The sequence below is a fragment of the Lissotriton helveticus genome, chromosome 4_1, assembly GCF_964261635.1.
Source record: "Lissotriton helveticus chromosome 4_1, aLisHel1.1, whole genome shotgun sequence".
Taxonomy (NCBI): Eukaryota; Metazoa; Chordata; class Amphibia; order Caudata; family Salamandridae; genus Lissotriton; species Lissotriton helveticus.
In genome coordinates, this window is record NC_136063.1 from 496,068,875 (window position 1) to 496,091,713 (window position 22,839).

A 22,839-nucleotide genomic window follows, 5' to 3' on the forward strand; every position below is an offset into this window, starting at 1 on the left:
ATTAATCATACAACTAAAGATGTATTGATATATTGACAATATCAACAAAGGGCTGGTAATGTCTTCATGGAAAGGTGTCAACCCTCTATGTGGGTGAGTATTGTGAACTGAGCATGTTTGTGTGGGGGGAGCCAGTGGATATTTCTGAGGTGGGGGAGATGTGGGTGCATCCAGGGAGGTTGAGAGGGAGTGTCATTGCTCAAATGTCAACATTTTGAAACAAATAAGAGGGAGATTTAGGGGAAAAATGTAATTTCCCAATAAACGGGTATTAATGTGGTGGACATCTTAATCCAGAGAAAGCATTCATGTAATAGAAAGCGGGAGTGTTGTTAGTCTGAAAAACTAATTTAAAATGGCAATTCTGTCACTGCCTAACTTTCATCCAAACCGCTAGGAAATGTGCATCACAGGACACATACAGAAGGGACCGCTACACTCCTGGGTCCTCCATGCACCGCTCGTGAGCTGTGTGGGAGCGAGGGCCGACCGCGGAGCTGCAGCAGAGGGGTCAAGCACAGTGCTTAATTTGTAAAATATGAAGTCCAGGTGCTCAAATGTTTTTTGGAGGCCACACCCACTTTCCTCAGCTCCACCCACTTCCTCCACTGGCTCCACCCACTTCCTATATTGCCTCCACCAACATCCTCAACTGGTAATGCTGAAGTCAGATGTAGTGCCCGATCTGAATTTCAGCAAGGGAGCCTTCCTCCAAATAAGGTTTTGATAGGAGGTTCCCTTACCCTGTAAAAATGTTGAAAAAGAGTAAATCAAAAGTCAATTTAAAGCTCAATTTGGAATAAAATAGCTAAAATGACTAATGCATTGAATAGGGAGATGTGAAATATTCCAGTGCTCTATGTGCCAATTTGGGGAAAGGACAATACTGGGTTATGCCGTTTCTAAGAGAGTCTCATTGTGTGTCATGAGTTCAAAGATACAACTTTTACGTATCACTAAAGTCTGAGGATTTTGAAAAATCTAAACTTAACACCTAAGAAAAGGAGCAACCTATCTATGGCCAAAAGACATGTCCACAATGCAAGGATCACAATGAAGGGACACCAGACACAATTTATTTACAAAGTACTTTCCATAAAACATCTTGGTCTGTGATGTTTGCTGAGTTGTCTGAATAAAGCAGAGACATGCAAACAAAGATAAACAAAAGGATAACTGTACATATGCATTAACATGCGCATACACAGATATATTACATTTGTGGATAGTACAGGACACACGCAGAGTGCAAAAACATAACAATACAAAGGTGTTGCACATACTCAGTGGCAAATACCGATGATAGAAATTAAAATGAACCATAGCAACTGAGACTTACAGAGAATCAAAATATGTGCCCTTTACATACAAACAAACAAAAACCTAAACCATTCCATACTGAGCATTACCCGTCCTCCACCCTCCCTGTCCCAAATACACACACATAGAAACACACTCTATGCTAAAGGCAGAGAGAACAAATTAGACATTAACATATGTAGAATATGCCAACACCAGTGTGGAGTACTATAGTAAAACACTGTACTTTGCTGACAAGAGAGTGCAGTGTCTCACACCTTTTGCTAGATAGCACAAATAGTGGCTCAGCACTTCTTCCCTGAATTCTCTCTAATATAATCTATCTACATATCTACTTAATCGTGGTGGGTGAGTGGATGTAGGTTGTAAGAGTGTTGATTGAGTAAAAATTGAAGAATGTATTTAAATGGAACTCTACAGTTCAATCTCTGGCAATGTAAAGGTTTCATGCTGCTTACCTGCATGTTGTTGTGTTCCTGTACTTAGTATGTATACAGTTTATTTTTGTTAAATGGTTGTGGTTTTTTTTCTCATGTGCTGTTTATGCAGGGTGCATTTTGTGTGACTTTCAAACAAACTCTGTAAGTGTTGTTAGTTTCTGTGCACATGCTACTGTCTTGTTGTCCAAGTGTGTCTGACATCTAACTTTTGAGTTGAAAATTGCTGTCAGCTGTGATGTGATGGGCCCTACCAATAATAGTCTCAACTAGGCATAGAGCCTAGTTGAGTCCCCACGAGCAGACCTCAGAAGCACTGCTCTGTTAAAGCGGAGCATAAACAACGGGCGCAGGCATCTGATGACATGCACGCACCTAACAGAGCCAGCCCGAGAGGCAAGTGACGGGGGCGTATTGTGTAAACAAGGCACTCCCCACGTTGTCTAGGTTCTGACACCAATCCGCACGAACTCGAACTGTTCAGGACCAGGAGGGCCAGGGGCTGACCAGGGATCCCAGTTTAGGTGCAAAGCTGCAGCCACACGCCTTATGCACAGCCCGATGCCTTCTGAGTTATGTATCGTTGCTTTTGACGTGTATGGGTTCAGAAATCCCAGCAGGTAAACAGTAACATTGTCACCCATGTCGGGGGGGGGCTTTGTTAGCTTCTATGCATGAGGGTGGCAGCTCTGTGCTACGAATTATCTGATTGTCACCCCTAGAAAATATAATGTGAAACTTATTCAAACACACTCTGGCTCTTACTGTTTTGCACAGGGTAGAAGATTTACATGTTGAATGCTGTGTTGTTTGCATGTGCACTAAAAGCCTGCTGTAAGTGCAGTGTTTACTAATGTAATGCTTACACGCCTGTCCCACCACCCCCGTCCAGCATTGCGCAAGAATTGGCAAGAACGTATACAGCTGGTGGCCCCACAGCGAACGAGGGTCCGAATTTCAACACAAGATTCCAGACTTCAACACGATTTATACCGCCGGAGGGGTGGGGCTTTTCAGCTAAGCCCCTGTAGTCCTGTATCCCAATGTTTGAACCTCCGACCTTTAAAGGAATGTCTGAATGATCTGGTAGCGCAACTAGAATATAAAACCCCTTATAAGTGGGCCGGGTCCTGCCGGTGGTGCAGCTTTTATTTCCTGAGCGTACCCGCCATTGCGGGCCACTCCAACGATGGGGCGGAAGTGTAACTGCATGCTGGTTTGCCTGGGAAGTGGGACAGGAGATGTGCGGGGGCCTGTATGGGCGCGTCCACAGACCCCAATCAACCTCCGCGTGCCCCGGTCTGTACCACATGAGAGGCAAGTCGCTGACAATAAATCTCGCTGGCGACAGCGCTTCGCGCTGCGTCGCCAGGTGCGAGACCTAAAAAAGAGGTATGGCCTGAGTATCGGGCTTGCTCGGTCATAAGTTTGGCAGCCCTTCACAGTTACTTGTGACACTCAACAGAAAACTAAATAAAGAAACTATGCCAGGTTTCCCCAAGTCCTGTGGTTCAAAAGGGGTTTTAGTGCCCCTTAGTGAGCTGTGTCTCCTTAAAGCCCCACAGCGCGAGTCTCACCATCCCACAAGGTACTGATGGAGCAGGATTTTTGTAAATACACCTGCTCGTATTAAATCTCCTACTGTGTGAAATTATTAACCAAAGTTGTGACATTAACAGAGAAAATATTAACATGGGGTGTTGGGAAAGAGAATCGTGAAATGTGCAGGAAAATTACAAATGGTTCCTTTAGGCCACAAATGATTTCTGCACGAAAGACAGCAGAGAAATTTTGTCAAGGGGTTTGAGTTTTTCATGAGCAACGTGAATAAAACGTGTTAAGAAAAGAGTTCTACATGAGCGATATTAATTACATAGAATAATTGTAGATAATATTTGCATTGATATTAGAATAATAGAAAATGAAAGTGAATAATTAAATGGAACTTTTATTGTGAACAAATACTGAGTCTGTTGATTTCTCCTAGAGAAAACTGCACGCTTTACAGAGAAGGCCTCAAACCACTGTTCGGGTTAATTTGCTTTTTAAACGTAGGCTGCCGGGAAATGCATTTTGTCCTTCGTTAGGATTGTTGTTCTCTTTCTATGTCGACTGCTACGTGTTTGGAGTATCAGAGGAACTTCCTACTGTCCGAGGAAATGTTTAGTTTTGTGGATCACCGGTCTAGTAAAATGTTGGGAATGTTTCAAAGATGTTCGCAAGCCTAAGGAGAATGTCGTGATTTCCTTTACTGAATAACGATTATGACTGCATGGCTCTCAACAAAGAACTTTTGAGAGTAAAGAGCGACAGAAGTGGTGTGACTGAACACCCTATGCTCCTGAACCAATGAGAACTGTCAATTGCTTGGACTTTGTAACTAAATTAGGAATGGACTTTAACATTTAGGGTATAACTATTAGTGTTAGAATCTATTCAGGGGAGAGATTATGCTAGACAGGAGTGGTGGGGGAGAGCATCTTTGAGCGGTTTCCCTTGAGTTCCCCTTTGACTGCTGCTGTCTGATCCTGACTCTTTAACTTTGCTCCTCATACCTTTGTGAGGTTGCCCCTAGCTTTCCTTCCTTTCCGGCCAGAGGGTTAGCTCTTCAGACTATTTGCACGCTGTGCTATAAGTTTTCTTAGATTCGTATGATTCTCTGTAACTGCATTGATCCTGTTACAATGCCCTTTTGTCTCTCTTCCTATCCACTCACTCATGCTCGTTAAATTAGATGTCATCGTGCATTACCTTGTATCTCTTGTGTGATGAACTCTGATTCAACGCTGTACCTTTGTTTGACCATTTCATATGCTTTCAAAGAATTAGCTAAAGCGAAGTGAATAGAAAAACGGAGTATGTCATTATTGATGATTGTAATTAATAAGATTTTTATATTATGATGTATAGTTTGGTTTGTAGAATATTCCCTTTGTTGTAGGTCCTCATAAGGGGGGTATTATCCTTTTTAACATTTGTCAATCCTTGTCCACCCTCAAAAAGGTTAATCGGAGGACCAGTTATAGGTATGGGCCAAATTTTTGTTTTGTAGGGAGAAAAGTCTAATGGTTATTAAATTGGTTATGTATGGTGAATATGTTTACCCCACGTTTCCACTGCATTACTACCTCCACCTTAGTGCCCACTGCAGCATTAGACCCCTGGGTACTTGCCTTGGGCCATGGCTTGGGGTTTGAGCCACAGCAGTCAGGACCGCAGTGCCTTTCTCCTAGCTGTTGTCGGCTATGCTCTCCTGTGCCTCCTTACCTGCTCCTGAGTCCCGCGCTCGTCGTGTCTCTGGTTAACCCGTCTCCGTGCACTTATCTCTTGTTGCGTTGTCCGAGCTTCCTCGGTTAATCCGGTCTGTTTTTCGCTCCTGGGATTCCTCTGGTGGTCACGTCTTGCTTCCTGCTGTCTCCTCCTTTCTCCTCCCGGACCCAGTCAGAGTCCTGGCACGCCCCTAATATTCTGGCTCTTGCTAGCAAGTGGATGTGGCTGGCCTTGCTACTAGAATGCCACCTTGTAGTGGCTGTTGGGCAATTAGTAGGGGCCATGACAGAATTCTGATCGGTCACCACAGTCTCAGGACTACAACCATGTAAATAAAGGTGTGGAAATGGAAGGCAAAGGCCTACTTGCTTTTGAGGCACTGATCAACCTCGATCAACTATCTTGGATGCAGGTACCTACTTACTACTTATCAAACACTGTGCCTGTACACAATTTGTCGGTGTAACGTTTCACAATTTAATTTAAAGGCTAAACAAAGAACTCCATTTCAAGGAGCTTTGCAGTAATCCTTGCCATGGAATACTGTGCAATATTGATTTTAGGATTTTGTGTACTCCATATTCCATGTGATCAAAACCCTTCATGCATCAAGTCCATCACGGCCCTGGATAAAAACCCTGCAATGTTGATGTGTGACCAGTTCAGATAAATCGGGTAGGATCCATTGTGTGGACTATTCCTCTGTGTCTGTTAATGTCATGTTGACTACCAAAAACAAGATGCGGTTGTTTTCATTTGAGTGACTGTAATCTATGTGAAAGCTAATGTGGTGTAGTAGGAAAAATAAGGCTTGAATGTGCTGCAATGGCTGACTGCACAAAGCGAACTACACCATGCCCAATATGTACAAAAGGAAACATGCATTGTCAATTATGTTACGTCCCGCCACATTACCCAACTTTAAGAGCTGAGAGTGGATTCGTTCAGTGGGTCTAGGGAATAGGCACAGACCAGCCCCAATTTACCTCCTGAAAATCACCAAAAATTTGTACGAATAGCAACACCATCAGCACATTGTACATGGACCTTGTAATACTAAAGAAAGTGTCTGACAATCTACCAGCCAGCGCACAGGCAAAGGATCTAGTCCAGTGGTTCAGACTGCTTTTTCTCAAAAGTAAATCATGAATGGAAAAGACATTGCCCTATAACCACGTGAACCTGGGCAGAACATCAATAGTACAAAACAAGGCTCTTTCAGAGAGAGATTACAGCCTATGCGTCCTTGGCAATTTCTTAACAAGGGAAAATTACATAAACAATCTGTTGTATGTTAAATAGTTTTCACTGTTTTGCTAGAATACATATCAATATAGGTGCTCCAAAAGAAAATTCAGTGCAAGTGGTACATGACAAAGGTGAATCATAGGTGCACAAAAGGAGTTCGCGGAGTTGCACTACGAGGAACTCGGCGAAGTAGCAAAATAACTCTGCAGCATTACGGAGAACTCCACAAACGGCAGGAGTTCCATAGAAAAATACTGTTAGTGGTGATTGCACAGTGCAGATGCTTGTCCGCACTGTGCAATCATTGCAGACGGCACCTTGCACAGCGCAAGCAATCCCTTCTTTCCCTTTTCTCCAGCTCGAGTAGATTTTTACTCGAGCAGCAGCTTTTTCAACGCGAACAAGCAGTTTCGCACGCTCGCCATCTTGATGTTGACGATCGCGAACGAGGACAAATCTTGCCGGGAAGTTGAGTTTCCTCGCTCGCAGTCGCCAACTTGACGTCGACGAACGCAAGCAAGTTTTTGGGAACTCTGCGAGCTCCGCGTAACGTGGGAAACTCCTCAAACTCCGCGAGCGGAGCGGAGTTCACCACCCAGGCTTACAATGAACACATTTCTACAAGTGCAGAACTCATACATGAAATTTCGCTGTACAGGAGAACACCCTAATGACAAACAGAGGAATCTGTTGTCGTTTTGATCGCCTATCTTGAGGACTATGGGGTCTTCACCGGCACAAAGGAACAATAGTAGCAACCCTTAGTACCTGTACAAAAGAAGATTCTGTAATAATCAAAGTGTTGCAGCTAGAGAAAACAATTGCTCCAAAACCAATTGCACCGCCTACCATCGGTGAAAGAATCCCTCTTGTGGCTACAGCGCAGGCACTCCTCACTGCTGATGCTAGAGTAAATGGAGAGTTCCGATGTTGGGAAAATGTTGTGCCTCTGTCTATTAGATATGAGGGACTGTCTAGCTTAATGTCCAATAATGATCTCTTGAACGATTCCTTTTGTGGCACTGATATAAGCGAACCAAAAGAGCAATCAAAGGTAGGCGTTGAATATTTCCATTCATTATAGTTTGCCTCGTATCACTCTGATGAGTTGTATTATTGCTGGGATAAAAGCTAAGCTAAACTTGCCGGAATGGTTAGCATTGATTGATTCGTATGACAATTTTCTTTCAGGAAGCCTTCACAGTTTCTCCATTAACTTGTCCATTAGCTTGATATTGTATTCCTGCTTTCCCTTCCTGTGCAGAGTGAGCTGAAGGCTGTCTTTCACTTTGGATTAAGTTAACCTTGAAGGCACCTGTAAATCAGTATTGAGCGCTGAGATACAGATTATACGGCTTTAGGGGCAACATACCTTTCATTTATATTTGTTTCATGTTTCTAACAACAACTTTGTGAACTCTGTTGATACAAATGATCCTGTTATGTTCAGCCTTATGGGTGAGTTGAAGGTCAGACATAGTTTGCCTGCCGCAGTTTAATGTTATTCTTTGCAGCGATTTTAAACCCAAGCCGCATTGGATTGACTAACATAATAATTGCAGGGACATTGAAGTAGGTAATTACAATGTAGCACACGATTTAATTTATATGCTTAAATTTGCACAGAAAGATGTTTTTTTTTATCATGGGAGCACCCTTGACTGTCCTAGCAAGCATGCTGCATGCCCCAGGCCGCAACACTATGGACTAGGAGCGTCCTGGAAAACTTCTCAAACTCGGTGAGTTTCTTGCTAATATAATCAAAAATAACCCCCAACCGTTTTTCACTTTAACTGAAGATGATAGGTGCAATAGTTTAACTACCTTTGAGGGAACATGTAATTGTACTCAGCATTACTAAGGCCTATTTGCAAAAGCAATGTTAGCCCTACATGGTTTAACTCTGCATGCTACCGTGCCAATAAAGGCTTGTGCTTAGCTTTATCGGCAACACCTAAGGACAGAGTGGAGACTGCAACTAACCGGAGACCCACAGTGATAACCGGAAGCGCCTGACTGTGGCTGCCAATAAAATAAACCAAAGGGCCTTTTGGTCCACAGTTAATTCTATTAAAGTGAGTACCAGTTTGGGCACAATCCTAAGCAGTCACATGACCAGTGCACAATTCCTTGCTCGTCTCAAAGATCTATATTGCTTACTCTCTACCTGAGTGCCATTGCCGGTTCTATCACATTGCCATTATTCGAGAGGGGAACGTGGTGTTAAAGTAGAGGAAGTGTCTGATTCTATGTCAGGACTGGAGGCTCAGATTATGCCTTCTTTCTTCGCTTTATTTTTCACAGCAACAATTTTAAACACAACAATAAAAATGACGTTTCCCATGAACAGCCTCACGAAAGTCCTCTGACCGGCAGTGGAGCTTCTACGGGCGCAAGGAATATGAATGATCGAATACTTGGACAACATGCTGTTCCTGGACCAGTGCCCCAGAATTCTAGCCTGTCACTTGCGAACGGCAGTCAATCTACTACAGGGACTGGAATTCAACATAAATGAGAAGAAATCCCTTTTGGCACCAGTCCAATATGCAACCTTTTTGGGATTCGCAATAGATTCTGTTTCCTCAACCCGGAGTCTTCCGGCCCGGAAAATGGCAAAGATCAGGCACAAGCTACGCAGTACCTTGGCGAAGTCTCAGATTTCATTGTGTCAGCTGGCCCACCTTGTAGGCCTCCTCTCCTACTCGATTCAGGCCATTTTTACCAGCCCCCTGCACTACTGTGCAATGCAGCGACTCAAAGCGCACCACCTCAGGAGCGGACTGACTTATTCGCAATCTGTCCAGCTTATGGCGGAGGTGAGGGACGAAATGATCTGGTGGCTCACACACATGGAGGCATGGAATGGCCAAGCTATATTTGGCTCTGCTCTGGACATCTTGATTGAGTCAGACGCCAGTGGTTCCGGCTGGGGTGCCAGGTACAGAGAGTTCCCCACAAGTGGAGCCTGGTCCACACACGAACAGTCATTGCAAATCAACTTCTTGGAACTTCTGGCGGGGTCATTTGTGGTGCAATGTTGGACGAAGGACGTGTGTCCTCCTCAAAATGGACAATATCTCCGCCGTCCGGTTCATCAACCACCTCGGTGGCACCAGGTCCAGGGCACTAGTGAACCTAGCCAAGCAGATTTGGAACTTCTGCCTGTAGAACAAGGTGTCTGTCATTGCAGAATATCTCCCACATCAGGCAAATTAAGTGGCAGACTGGCACTCGCTCCACCTCCTGGATTCCAGTGTGTTAAAGTTGGACCCGCTGGTGTTCTCTCAGTTGGGGAAGAGATGGGGTCCCTTCTCAGTCGACCTATTTGGGTCACGCCTGGATCATCAGTTGTCAAGTTATTTCAGTTGAAGGACAGATTCTCAAGCGAAGCTGACAGATGTGTTTCTCCAGGACCAGCAGCGGGAGCAAGGCTATGCCTTTCCTCCCTTTTCGATGATCACGTAGGTGTCCGCCCTCCGTCGTCCCAAACAGGTCGAGATTGTGCTGATCACACTCCTGTGGAGATCTCAAGTGTGGTTTTCGGTTCTTCTGGCACTTCCTTGGGATTCTCCAATCCAACTCTCTCACTTTCCTCACATCCTCCTGAATCCAGATCTCGATCCTCATCGGCTGGTAGTGGAGGGAATGTTGAGGATAATAGCCTGGCAGATCTCCTGCGTCGCTGGTCGCTCCCAGGCCTTTCCGGACAGGCTGAGACTTTACTTATTAGAGCATGGGCGGACAGCAGGACCAAGAGATACCAGTCTGCTTGGAACAGATGGCGTAGTTGGTGTATGTGACAGAGTGTCAACCCTGTGGGAGCGGATGTAGTCCACATCCTTAATTTCCTGGCGGGTTTAGCGGAAGCTTACCGTTTGATCAATGCCTTCCACAGAGCATTCTCAGCGGGTCATACCCCCGTTCACGGATCTCCAGTGGAGGATTCGCCTTTCACTCCCTCCGGAGCCACGGTATTCAGTTCTATAGGATGTGAACTTAGTGCTGAATCTTTTTCTTTCCTTGCAACTGAACAGGTTTCTGTCATGCAAAGAGGTTACATCCAAATTGGCGATGCTATTATGCCTGGTGTTATGCAGGCACGTCTCGGACGTGACACCCTTAGATATTTCCGCTAGAGTGTTTTCCCCGGGGGTATCATTTACAGTGAGTAGAAGAACCAAATGTAATACCAGGGTCATCTCATACCTGGCCTTCCAAGACTCCCGAAACTGTGTTTGGTGCAGTGCCTCCGTGCTTATGAAGAATTGACTGAGGAGACTCACCCTCCGGATGAGAAGCAACTGCTCATTGCGCTATGGAAACTGTAAAGAGCGGTCTCATCCCCGACCATAGACAGATGGGTACGTTGGGTGATGCATGAGGCGGGGATCGATACAAAGAAGTTTGGTGCTCATTCGGCAAGAGGGGCGATGCCCTAAAAGGCTTTTTCTCTCTAAGCGTGTTTGGAAGATCTGATGTGCTCAGACTCTCCTTTACGAGGTTTTATTTTTAAGCCAGTGCTGAAAATGGCTCAGTTGGTTGTTGACAAGCTTTGAACGGGCATAATCAGAGCCTCGAGTCCTGACATAGAATGAAAATGTGCCTAGCTGCAGTAAAAGTAAGTTTCAATTCTATTAAGGACACGGAGGCATGGATTATCCCGCCCAATGACCATGAAGATGTGTCCCTCCCTGTTCTGGTGTAAGTCATTGATTCACAGGTTCACTTGAAATGTTGTGCATGGTTATTTAATGACTTTGGTCATGTATATAGTGTTATTTGATGTTGTTCTGATGCTCGAGTCGTTCCGGTATGGTTCTCTGACACAGACTTTTTTTTAGTAAACAATGGATCCAAACATGAGGTGTGATGTCTGACAGGGAATGGTTCGCGCAAAGAAAGAGTAGGAGTAAACAGAGTGGAAGGAACAACTGGGTTCTGGAGTACAGACACTGTAAAAGGACTCCTGTTGAAAAACCCCTTTATTTCCCTGCTGTTCATGGGAAATGTCGTTTTTATTGTTGTGTTTAAAATTGCGGCTGTGAGGCGAGAAGCAAGATGGCGGAAGCTTAGGAGGCCGGTAGCAGCACCAGTGACTAACAGGCTGAAACAGAAAGCATACAACCTGTGGACGATGAACACAAATAGATATCGCTAATAAAGAGAACCCATAATTGTCGCTGCAGTGCCTGGACAGAGTGGATTAAGCTTGGTTTGTGTATCCTCAAACAAGGCACAGCGGGGGACATACCTTGCACGGACTGCAGTGATTGGACTCGCTGCCTCGAGGAGATAGGACCAAAGGCAGCAGGGTCCAGCCGAGCTTCCAAGGCTGGGGGCAATCACCAGACGCGCGGTGGAATCACAGCAGAGCACGATTCTCTGAGCCAGGCAGAGCAGGCACCCGGACGGCGTGTGCAGTCACAGGTCCCCAATAGCGAACTGCCTTCAGAAAAGAAAGGAAGAGGCGGGGAAGCGGGGAAACTACGTCCTGCCGGCCCCTCGGTGGCTGAAATGTTCCAGCGTACCCAGGAAACCCAGCCAGGATCAATCCGTGGAGGAGCAGGCAAGCAAGGTTTGAAGCAGAATCAGAGTGAGCAGTTGGACCTCCCATTACAGCCAGCCGGAGGAGACTGGCCTGCGCAGTATATCGAAGGTAGGCTAAAGGAGGCAATGGGACAGCAATGGGACTGCAATCGCAGGCAGCAGTTATGTGCATTTCTATACAAGCAGGGGTCTGCAGCGAGAAAGATAAATTAGAGTACAAAATACAGGAGTGTGAGGAACCTTTAAATAAAAACAAGCTATCAGAGTTCCAGGATAAAATTAAATCCAATCCAGAGCAAATATGTACAGAACTTAAGCAAACAAGGATTATTTAAGAGGTACAAGAACATACAAAGGATGCGGGTCGCATTATGGAGGTATCTGCGCCCGAGTCCCGGCATAATATGGAAGAGACCGGCATGGTAGAGACTGATAAAAGCAATAAGGGGGAGCCAGATAAAGAACCAAGTGACTGCTTCTTCTCACTCCAGAAAGGGCCAAATGGTCAGAAGATGGCTTTAGCTCCTCATCTGAGGTAAGCAATATAGAGTCAGACCCAGAAGAAAATGAAAAGGAACAGATCCTCACTGCTAAAAAGTTAAGTCATCGAACAAATGCACAATGCCGGGACGGAAAAGACCTCAAATGGGATTATGCATCAGCAACACAGCTTGCAGGCTCCTCAACAGGGGCTAGCTCCACTGTAACCAGCTCTGACCCTCCAACGCTAGAAGCTATATATATCAAGCAATACCGATCCATAGGGACGACACTCGTCAGGATAGCCGGAAAGCCCAATCTGCAATGCGCAAGATGCAAGGGGTAGTTAGAAAACTGACCAAGTCATGTATCAGTATTGGGGAAAGAATGCCAGATCTTGAGGCAAGAATTGTTACTGCTGAGGCAGATCTGACAGAAGTAACAACCCAGACCGAAGTGCATGAATCTCAAATAAAAGATATACAATGGAAGGTGGAGGACCACAAAATCGACAGAAGAGAAACAATTTAAGGGTGCTAGGGATCCTGGAAGGTGTGGAAGGGTCCTATCCCCGGGCTTATATAGTTGAGTTGCTACGGTCTTCCTTCCCAGAACTGTCAGAATGGAACTGGGCATTTGAAATACAGAGAGCTAATCGTACCCCCTTTAAGCCTAGATCAGATGAAAGAAGAAGCAAAACCTCACGCTATACTTGTATATTTCGTCAACTTTTTGCTCCACCAAGCGATCTCGGAAAAGGCCGACCCGAATCCAAAAGATCTAGTGGAGAGGTCTCTTTCTTTGTGTGCCCAGACTTCTGTCATACCACGGTTGAGAGACGGTGAAGATTAAGACAGATGATAAAGCCATTCCAGGATAAAAATATTCAAATTTACCTGATTAACCCAGAGCAATTGTAAGTGATTCATGGGATCTGACGCGATTTTTCACGTCCGAAATTAAAAGCAAAAGATTACCTAGAGGGTCTGGACAAATAAAGTTGAATATATAAGATATGTGATCCTGTAAAGAATTAGGATTTTTTTTTAAACAAAACATAGGCATTGTAAACAGATATAATATATGCTTAGACATATTAATAAGATTTCACAGGGAAAGTATTTTGAAACCACAGTAACATGATCAGCCCTGTCACAGTTGCTGCGCTCATCCTATGCACAGACCTAGGTCTGAGCGTTTCACTTGGGTGGTGGTGGGGCAGGGTAGCAGGGTGGGGGGAGGTCCGGTCTCAGGGAGGAGGGGAGGTAGGGGTAAGATGGTGGGGAAGGTGGGAGGAAGTGAGGGGGGACAAAGGGGAAATAAATATATACCCCGAACCAATTAAATAACACTGTGGAGATTTTGCGAAGCAAAGCGATAAAACACAATAGTGGGCATAGATGGCACAAATAAAACAAATCTGGGTAAGCTAAATATATGTACAATAAATGTAGGGGGATGAAATGATTAGAATAAGAGACAACGGTTAGCTGAATTTGTTAGGATGAATCTTTTTGACGTTGTATGTTTACAGGAAACATATTCCCTGGGGGAAGAGACATTTTTAAGTATAAGAGGGTATAACCTGCTGGCTTGTACATCCAAACCTCGAGCTTTCGGGGTATTGCGATTTTTGCAAAAAACGTTTGGGGGGGCAAGCATAAAGCAGTAGATGCATTAGGGCGCTGGGCTGTGGTGGAGCTCGAAATAGGCTATACAATTTGCACAATCTATGGTTCAAACCAAGATGCTCCCGAGATTTTTGAGCATATGGAAGTTGAGCTTGCAACTTGACCCTATCCATTAATTATATGCAGGGATCTTAATATATGTGCCAAACTGAGTAATAATAACAGATATATGGGGTGAAAGCCCAAAGTATATAGAATACTGATCTCCTTTATTACGAGCCACGGTTTGGTAGACATTTGGGGAAATAAGGAACCAGATAAGTCAGGTTATACGTATTATTCTTGCCCACATAAAAAATATACCAAGCTTGATTATTTCCTTGCCTCAACAACGTTGATCAGTAAAGTGGGGATTAAAAATCTTCAGAAAGTGATCTCTGATCATAATCCGCTATTACTGAATATTGATGTTGACACCCCCAAAAAGATACATTATAATTGGACACTAGATAGAAAATCCTGGTTAATAAGTTATATATAGAACACATGCAGAAATAGGCGCAGGATTTTAGAGGTAACAATCGGTATAACGCTAGCCGAAATATGGTATGGGATGCATTTAATGCTGCCCTTTGGGGTAAAACGATTAGCTTTGTTGCCAGGCAAAGAAAAGAGGCCCGGATCGAGAACGATAGATAGACTATTAGATGAAATAATAAAGGCAGAAGAACAGAGTAGCAATAACTCAGGGGAAGGAGGCAACAGACTTACAGCACAGAATTTTGTCCATAAAAACAGAGTTAAATAAATGGTTAGCACTGAAACCAGCGGAAGAATACCAAGCGCAACAGGGTAAAATATATGAGACCGGAGAGCAAGCTGCGAAACTATTAGCGCTTCGAATCAGGAAGAAAAATATCAGGGACGATCAAACATACACAGAAACTAAAGATTTACTCAGGGTTTTTCAGGAGTATTATCAGCTACTTTATAAGGAAGAGGAGCAAGTAGATCTGCCCAGGCTAGAGGAAGCTGAGTTGGGTCCCCAGTAAGATAGCCAGGCAAAGGAGGAATTAGATAGGGACTTTTCATTAGAGGAAGTAATATCAGCTCTACAGGAGTTACCATCAGGAAAGCCAGCTGGCCCGATAGTATCCTATTAGAAATTTACAAATATATACATACTGTATTCGCTCCCTTATTATTAGACTTATTTGTAGGAATACAACATAATGGCAAAGTTCATGAATTTTGGAAAGAGACTAACATTATAGTATTTCACACAAAAGGTAAGCCAACGGATAACCCATCATCATATAGACCTATTTCCCTGATCAATGTGGATACAAAATGATATTCCAAACTATTAGCCACAAGGTTAGGGAGGGTCATAGGCCGTCTGGTCTCGCCGTGGCAGCATGGGTTTATCCCTGGAAGGGGGACAACAGACCATTTTAGGAGGACCATCACGTTATTTGATTTCCAGGCTGCCACGGGGGGCGGATGGCCATGATCCTCCTCCGCGCTAAAAAAGCGGTTGATCGGGTGGCCTGGGGCTTTTTATGGGGAATATTAGAGCAGAAAGGGTTTGGGCCTAGAATTATTAGAGCAATCAAGGCAATGTACTCTGATCCAAAGGCACGAATACAGTTAATGGGGGACATTTTGGATAACATCCATATATCAAGAGGGACGAGACAGGGATGTCCCTGTACGCCAATACTGTTTGCCCTATACATAAACCTGTTGATAAAAGGATTGCTGGTGTGTCAAGATATCAAGCCCTTCATCACTAATGGTTTTGAAACTAAAATACTCGGCCTATGTGGTCTTCTAGCTATTTTAACTACGGATCTGGTTAGCGCAATTAGAGACGCTACCGTTATAGCTAAGGAATTTGAGCGGAGATCAGGTTATTAGCTGAATGAAAGCAAGGCCCTTATAGTATGTACAGATAACATCAACATGAGTGATCCTAGGTGTACAGAGAGTGCAGTCAATCTTGGGGTATGTATTAGTCCAGCAATTAATACAATAGCCTAGATCAATTTTGATCCAGTAGTGAAGACAATCTCCACAGATCTCAAAAGGATAGATGGCTTGCACTTATCTATTATTGGAAGGGAAAATGTTCTTAAAATGACTATGCTGCCAAAAATTCTCTATCTGTTTCGGTCTATCCCCCTTATGATTGATGATTATATTATAAAAATGCTGGAAACCACATTTGTAAACTTCACCTGGCAATACGGGAAAGTTAGGTGATCCTTGAAATATTTGACACTCCCACAGGCAAGGGGTGGGCTGGCATTCCCAAATATTAGATTCTACCATTGGGCATACTTATAGTACCAGATGACGGTATTACTTCTCCCTGCTAGCATGGAAGACGTAGAGGAAGTATGTAACAATACATTCCCTTCGATATATAAACTTATTGGGAAAGGAGGCTCAAGGGTTGTTACTGCGTCAGATAGATGGGAATTATTATAAGCAGGTGCGCTTTAAGGTTATGCATAGTGAATGGGAATTATGGAAGAAGGTTACAACAAGCCATGATAATCCCGAAAATAGATTATTATGCACCATTATGGCATTCACATGCATTGCAGCACTCATTCTATGATAATGATGGGAAGGTATTGGGAACAACTGAGTTTAAAGTCGGTAGGATATATATTCGAAGCAGACCAGTTACTCTCTTTTGGTGCTATACAACAGAAGTACGGGATCCCAACTAGACAATATTTTAAATATATTTAAATTCAAAAAAGTTTGGCTGGTCCTAGGCCATTGATATCCCCTGGGAGAAAATCTTACTAATGGAGTTAATAGCAGGCAGTGGTAGAAGAATTAAGCACACAGGATGATTTGGAGAAAACTGAAGTCATGTGGGCTATAAAATTAAATGATCCAGATGTTGATTAGTATAAGGCTCTGCTATTAGCAGATAAACCTTTCCGCTCAACTAACCTAAAGGCATAACATTATAAAACTTTATTCAATGTATATTTTATTCCTGCTAAACTCTTCAACTGGGGCAAAAGAGAAGATGATAAATGTCCAAGATGCGGGGAAGGACCAGCCACCCTGGTGCATTTTTTTTGATTTTGCTCGGCTATCAGTTAAAAATGAGATGGTAAGTTGTCTCCGAATGACACAGATCGGACGCTTCCTTGAGGCAAGACGCGAGCAGGCTAGGTCTCAGATTAACTCTGGGATTTCCTGACAATGCAATTTCGTCACCGCCGAACAACATAACAAATTTCGAACCAACACATCGACACCAATCATTGTGTCATCGTTCGGGCAACTCACCATTAGTGCACTCTCATACCAAAGCTATGAGGTCCTGATGAGAACCCTCCTACTCATTTAGGGTTCAAAACGCGTAGACCGCTTTTCCACACCATAAGAACGCTATTCTTGAAATAGCCCATTTTGATTCAAAAAAGTGGTTTCAATTGTACTAAACAAATTTCTTTGGTGTTTGTTGTAGAAACTTATTTTGTGACAAAACTGTATATATTGATCTGTGTATGTGTGAGAGTATGAGATTCAAATGCAAAGGTTGACCAACCACGTATGTATGTTGTCTTTTCACTAATGTGCACTTTTTTACTGCTAATGTCAGTTTTAGGAAAATTGCATTGTGTATTGTTCGTGTTGTTAACAGTTATGAAACTTTCATGGTGAATTTACAAACCAACAAATATTTTGAAACTTTACATAAATAATAAATGTGATTTATTCAGACAAACTGTCCAAACTCGCACTCAGTTTAATTCTCCGTGTGTAGCAATTCAATGTTCTTTCCAAATAATAGTTGCAGTATTGGCTTCTGTATAGTTGTTTAGTTGATTGAGGCTTGGCCTTACTGTGGGGAGCCCACACCCAGTGTTGTTTTTCCCCCACTTAAATACTTGGCCCAGGGTGGTGTGGAGTGCAAAAGAACGATGGATTTAGGCCCAGATCCTTGTACTGGGGTGAATGTATGACATTGTTCTACATTCTGTCCATCAACTGTGTTTTTTGCAATCTTCACCCCGAGTGGGCTGGGTATGCTCAGACGTGAGTCCCAGGCTATCCACACCACTGGAGTCAAGCTATTCAGGCTGATGAAGGCTGATAGCCAGAAACCGGTCCTTGGATGCTTGATTCCGGTCTAGGAAAGACATGGTTTGGTAGTTCGGACTGGACTGTTCCCATGAGGCACAGGGTCAGAGCTGATTTGCATATAGCCAGTGTCTAACCCAGGGTGGTGTGGAGTGCAAAAAAACGATGGATTTAGGCCCAGATCCTTGTACTGGGGTGAATGTATGACATTGTTCTACATTCTGTCCATCAACTGTGTTTTTTGCAATTTTCACCCCGAGTGGGCTGGGTATGCTCAGACGTGAGTCCCAGGCTCTCCACACCACTGGAGTCAAGCTATTCAGGCTGATGAAGGCTGATAGCCAGAAACCGGTCCTTGGATGCTTGATTCCGGTCTGGGAAAGACATGGCTTGGTAGTTCGGACTGGACTGTTCCCATGAGGCACAGAGTCAGAGCTGATTTGCATATAGCCAGTGTCTAACCCAGGGTGGTGTGGAGGGCAAAAAAACGATGGATTTAGGCCCAGATCCTTGTACTGGGGTGAATTTATGACATTGTTCTACATTCTGTCCATCAACTGTGTTTTTTGCAATTTTCACCCCGAGTGGGCTGGGTATGCTCAGACGTGAGTCCCAGGCTCTCCACACCACTGGAGTCAAGCTATTCAGGCTGATGAAGGCTGATAGCCAGAAACCGGTCCTTGGATGCTTGATTCTGGTCTGGGAAAGACATGGCTTGGTAGTTCGGACTGGACTGTTCCCATGAGGCACAGGGTCAGAGCTGATTTGCATATAGCCAGTGTCTAACCCAGGGTGGTGTGGAGTGCAAAAAAAACAATGGATTTAGGCCCAGATTCTTGTACTGGGGTGAATGTATGACATTGTTCTACATTCTGTCCATCAACTGTGTTTTTTGCACTTTTCACCCCGAGTGGGCTGGGTATGCTCAGACGTGAGTCCCAGGCTCTCCACACCACTGGAGTCAAGCTATTCAGGCTGATGAAGGCTGATAGCCAGAAACCGGTCCTTGGATGCTTGATTCCGGTCTGGGAAAGACATGGCTTGGTAGTTCGGACTGGACTGTTCCCATGAGGCACAGGGTCAGAGCTGATTTGCATATAGCCAGTGTCTAACCCAGGGTGATGTGGAGTGCAAAAAAACGATGGATTTAGGCCCAGATCCTTGTACGGGGGTGAATGTATGACATTGTTCTACATTCTGTCCATCAACTGTGTTTTTTGCAATTTTCACCCCGAGTGGGCTGGGTATGCTCAGACGTGAGTCCCAGGCTCTCCAGACCACTGGAGTCAAGCTATTCAGGCTGATGAAGGCTGATAGCCAGAAACCGGTCCTTGGATGCTTGATTCTGGTCTGGGAAAGACATGGCTTGGTAGTTCGGACTGGACTGTTCCCATGAGGCACAGGGTCAGAGCTGATTTGCATATAGCCAGTGTCTAACCCAGGGTGGTGTGGAGTGCAAAAAAACGATGGATTTAGGCCCAGATTCTTGTACTGGGGTGAATGTATGACATTGTTCTACATTCTGTCCATCAACTGTGTTTTTTGCAATTTTCACCCCGAGTGGGCTGGGTATGCTCAGACGTGAGTCCCAGGCTCTCCACACCACTGGAGTCAAGCTATTCAGGCTGATGAAGGCTGATAGCGAGAAACAGGTCCTTGGATGCTTGATTCCGGTCTGGGAAAGACATGGCTTGGTAGTTCGGACTGGACTGTTCCCATGAGGCACAGGGTCAGAGCTGATTTGCATATAGCCAGTGTCTAACCCAGGGTTGTGTGGAGTGCAAAAAAACTATGGATTGAGGCCCAGATCCTTGTACTGGGGTGAATGTATGACATTGTTCTACATTCTGTCCATCAACTGTGTTTTTTGCAATTTTCACCCAGAGTGGGCTGGGTATGCTCAGACGTGAGTCCCAGGCTCTCCACACCACTGGAGTCAAGCTATTCAGGCTGATAGCCAGAAACCGGTCCTTGGATGCTTGATTCCGGTCTGGGAAAATATGGCTTGGTAGTTCGGACTGGACTGTTCCCATGAGGCACAGGGTCAGAGCTGATTTGCATATAGCCAGTGTCTAACCCAGGGTGGTGTGGAGTGCAAAAAAACGATGGATTTAGGCCCAGATCCTTGTACTGGGGTGAATGTATGACATTGTTCTACATTCTGTCCATCAACTGTGTTTTTTGCCTTTTCTGCACCAGGCACATCCGGTGAAGTTGTGCCACATATTGGGCCCATGTGCCTGTAATAATTTAGTTCTTGGGCAAGTTATCAGGCTCACCTGTCCGGGTAATGTGCTATCGTGCAAATCCCATCACCGCTGTGTGTTTCAGTTATCATCTGCCCACATGGAGAGCATTTAGATAAAAATATATGTTGGTGTGGCAAACAGCAAACGCATTGCATTTATTGGGCGGTTAAATGACATACCCTCAAGGAAGACTAATGAATCTTAACACAAAAATATGTATCAACCAATAATATTAATGAGTTTAGAGGAAGATGTTGAGCTGTAGACACAGCTTCTAAAGTTCAAGAAAGCGCTGACAGATGGCTCTATGGACTAGCAGAGGACTAGCTGGGCTGACAGCGGGCACTTCTTGCATAAAAGTCATACCTTCAGTAACCCAATCTGCAACTGCGGCTTAGAAGTACAACAGGAAATATTGCAGGCCACACTACACACAGCTCTGCATAAAAAATACAAGAAACGTTAAGCATTTCATTGTTGCAAGTTTACTCATGAATTCGAATCAGTTTATTTGGATACTTTATACTCCTAAAATAGTAAAATCAAAAAAATCAATTTCAAATAATCAGTACTTCGTCAATAATTGTAAACAATAGATGATAGAACAGTGATAGTAAAACGCCAAGCACTTTTCCAGTGGCGGCTACTACTTATAAAATATAACGTCCACGAAAAGGAATGGAAGGACTTCCTTGCTGCTCAGTGGAACGCAAATCCAAACAATCCACTTAGAATTCTGAAAGTGAAGAGTTGCTCTACGTTTTCTTACAGTTAAATGATGGAAAGGTTTGTTTTAGGGTGTGAAGTTTTCTGCAGTGTTTAGTCAGAATACTTTGCTTTTATAATGTTGCGTTTATAACTTATATTATTAGTATTCAGTTTGTGAATTAGGTGCATGTGTAATGTATTTTATCTGCACGCACTTCTTTATCTGCACTCACTTCTATGTCTGTCTCTGGCATGCAATAAAAGTTGATTGATGATGATGTTTCCCCATTGCTTACACAAGCACAAGAGTAATTTCCACCCAATGGTTCACGCTAGGCTTAAATGTGGCATCTCCAGGCACCCAATTCAAAACACTCCTGGACAGAAGAGGACTTGACCTGCTGTCTGTGACCTTAGAGGAGCCTTTGAAGGTCTGAACATGCTTCCTCTTGGACACAGAACAAAGATGTGGGCTCCAAGGGACATAAGGCTGGCCTCCTCTTAAAGCTACAGGGACACAAGTTACAAGAGGCCTTTTCCTGCAACTGTCAAACTGACTAGTGGCAATTGGACCTGAACTGGACCCTGCTATTGGGTTCTGCCTTAACACTGTGTGAGTCTCTAAGTGCTTTCTCTCATGTCCTATAAGATTTAAGAAGTGTACTCCTATAGTGGATTACGACTTAAAGGCCTAATGTCAAAAGGTAAAATCTGTGACCAGGACTAACCTGCCAGGTGTATCCAACCCAAACCCCAATGTGGTCAGCATCAAGATGCCTCTACATCCCGGTCTACTGCGATGATTGACTATCGTTGGCCCTTTATGCCACTTAGAACTTTAAAAACTAATTTCTCTGGTTCCCCGTTGGATTTTTTTCATTTTGGAGTTAGTTTGCTGACTAATCTATTTAAGATTGTTATTGTGTCACATTTCAACTTTATTAGTTTTGGTACTGCCGAAATACTTTACACATTGCCGTAAGTTATGACTATCTGCTCTGTTCAATAGCTACCATGGTGTTGCGCTCAGGTTAATTTAGTGACTTTGAGGGTTCAGCGTGACAAGAGTTCTGCTGGTTCCTTAAGGTGAGTAAGTCACGCATCCTAAACATAATCAATTTATAACATGAGGTTTTACATTTTTAAGTGAAACTAGCGCCTAAAGCTTTAAGTACCACTGATACTCTATGGTCATGGTAGACTGAGGCCTAACTGCACTTCGCTGCAATGAATTCTGATGATGGATACACCACGCGTGACAGCACAACCAAGGATTTTACCTTGAAATACAATCTGCAAAATGGAAGCCAGCATCCCTCAGTGAGGTAAGGCAGCAGGCTGAATCCTGGAAGGTCTCACAGAAGTTAGACAGGCATTGAGCATGTTTCTGCTGAAGCTGCTGATTTTGGCTGGAAAAATACACAGCATTGGTCAGATACTTTCAGTGCCTTCGCCCAGTCAAGTTTTTACCTTGGGATTTACTCACTGAAAAGGAGCTTGTATTTCTTCAGTGGGACAAGGCGGCAGGTGGTATCTCAAGAGTGCTCCATAGGGACAGATATGTCCTACCACCCAGCTTTCCCCTTGGTCTCCCGAGTAAAATGATACCTCACTTGTGTGGGTGGGCCAAAGGCCTGTGACTGAGAAGGGCCAAAAATATAGGGATTAAGGGTATAGCACTGCAAATTTTAAGCGCTACATTTTTAAATAAATACATTTTTAACTGATTCTGCCTTGGGCAGCTAAACAAAAGAGAAATCATTTTACTCGGGAGACCAAGGGGAACGCTGGGTGGTAGGACATTTGTGCCGGCACAGTGATCCTACACAA